Raw genomic sequence first — 2,500 nt, 5'->3', positions numbered from 1 at the left:
GTTCTGCAGGCCTGGATGTCTGTGCCTGGTTCTCCAGGCCTGGATGTCTGTGCCTGGATGTCTGTGCCTGGATGTCTGTGCCTGGTTCTGCAGGCCTGGATGTCTCTGCCTGGATGTCTGTGCCTGGTTCTGCAGGCCTGGATGTCTGTGCCTGGATGTCTGTGCCTGGTTCTGCAGGCCTGGATGTCTGTGCCTGGATGTCCCAGCCTGGTTCTGCAGGCCTGGATGTCCCAGCCTGGTTCTGCAGGCCTGGATGTCTGTGCCTGGATGTCCCAGCCTGGTTCTGCAGGCCTGGATGTCCCAGCCTGGTTCTGCAGGCCTGGATGTCCCAGCCTGGTTCTGCAGGCCTGGATGTCTGTGCCTGGATGTCTGTGCCTGGTTCTGCAGGCCTGGATGTCCCAGCCTGGTTCTGCAGGCCTGGATGTCTGTGCATGGTTCTGCAGGCCTGGATGTCTGTGCCTGGATGTCTGTGCATGGTTCTGCAGGCCTTGATGTCTGTGCATGGATGTCTGTGCCTGGATGTCCCAGCCTGGTTCTGCAGGCCTGGATGTCTCTGCCTGGATGTCTGTGCATGGTTCTGCAGGCCTGGATGTCTGTGCCTGGATGTCTGTGCATGGTTCTGCAGGCCTGGATGTCTGTGCCTGGATGTCCCAGCCTGGTTCTGCAGGCCTGGATGTCTGTGCATGGTTCTGCAGGCCTGGATGTCTGTGCATGGTTCTGCAGGCCTGGATGTCTGTGCATGGTTCTGCAGGCCTGGATGTCTGTGCCTGGATGTCTGTGCCTGGTTCTGCAGGCCTGGATGTCTCTGCCTGGATGTCTGTGCCTGGATGTCTGTGCCTGGTTCTGCAGGCCTGGATGTCTGTGCCTGGATGTCTGTGCCTGGTTCTGCAGGCCTGGATGTCTCTGCCTGGATGTCCCAGCCTGGTTCTGCAGGCCTGGATGTCTGTGCCTGGTTCTGCAGGCCTGGATGTCTCTGCCTGGATGTCCCAGCCTGGTTCTGCAGGCCTGGATGTCTCTGTTGCTCCAGGCCCGGATTTCAAATTCGTACGGAACCTAGGCAAACTATATACTGGAAGAACCGGGCGAGTCCCAGGAGTGCCCCGGTGGTCTCCGATTTCGCCTAGGACGTTCCCCCGATTTTTAACGAATTTTTAAGCGATTTGCGCCTAAGCGGGCCCGGGGGGGGGGGGCGAGTAGGCGGTCCGGAAGGCCCGGAACCCGCTCATGCCGTACACCGTTGGATCCGGGCCGCTCCGGGGATTACTAGGGTGGCCTCCGTTTCGCTCCAGGACCTTCCTGCGGTCGTCTATGGGTGTTTAACCGTCTACCGGAAGTCGGGTCAAAAGTACCCTTTCCCGCGGTCCAAACGAACCGGGACTGGCACCATCGTGCTCCTGGGATGCCCCCGGTTCGGGTGATGTCACTCCCGGAGGCCTGGACCAAAGTCCCGGTCCCCTAGGCCCGGTTCTCTGTCGAGGGTCTCAGCCCTCGCTCATCCCCCGCTCAGCCCCGCCCGACGCGAGTATCTTCATCGGCTGCTCCAACATCATCATCCTCAGCGCCACTGTCATGTGCCTTACCAGGGTCCCGAAACACGACCCAGACCCCGAACGCTTGTTCGGATCCGGACATGTCATACATCGTTGGAACCGGACGAGTCCCAGGAGTGCGCTGGTGGTGTCCGATTTGCTCCAGGACCTTCCTACGATTTTTAACGAATTTTTAAGTGATTTTCGCCAAAGCGGTCCCATTCGGTCCCCCGAAAAAGCGGTCAAAACGGACGGGAACCCTGGCATGTCATACACCGTTGGAACCGGGCGAGTCCCAGGAGTGCGCTGGTGGTGTCCGATTTGCTCCAGGACCTTCCTACGATTTTTAACGAATTTTTAAGCGTTTCGCGGAAAAGCGGTCCAAAAAACGGCGAAAAATGCACTTTTTCGGTAAAAACGCACCATGGCCCGATAGTCCGGACTCCGGGGAACAGCCCCGTGCCCTCCGTTTCCTTCTACCGCAAAGAACGACCGAGATATTAGCACCGGAAGGTCCGGTGCACACTAAAATGTCCGGTCTTTTTTTACTTTCACTTTCGCCCATGAAACTCGGCCGAGGGTATTACGTCACCTTACCCGTCAAAACACCGCCGGAACGATATCAGGAGAGAGTTGGAAAAGAGGGACTTAGAAGAAAAATGGCAAAGTGAGGTCTTAGAAAATTATATTTTCGGAAACCTGGATGTCTGGCGAGCCTATCTAAGCAGGTTTCAGCCCTCTTTTCCCCCATTTTAGTGCATTTTGAGCGGTTTTAAAAAAAAAAGTCTGCCTTTTCTCTGGAGAACCGGGGCTTTGGCCGACATGTCTCAGATTTGGCCGGTGAGTCTGCTGGGTCCTTCCGACGGGCCTGGAGGTTCTCTGGCTCGCCCCGGAGCTCTGTGGAAGGCAGGACAGAGCGGCAAGGACACCCTGGGCCCAGGCCGAAGGCGGTGTGCTCTGAGCGGACTCCG

The sequence above is a fragment of the Poecilia reticulata genome, unplaced genomic scaffold (assembly GCF_904066995.2).
Source record: "Poecilia reticulata unplaced genomic scaffold, P_reticulata-male-v2 Scaffold_106, whole genome shotgun sequence".
Lineage (NCBI taxonomy): Eukaryota > Metazoa > Chordata > Actinopteri > Cyprinodontiformes > Poeciliidae > Poecilia > Poecilia reticulata.
Note: the sequence above shows the minus strand (reverse complement) of the source record.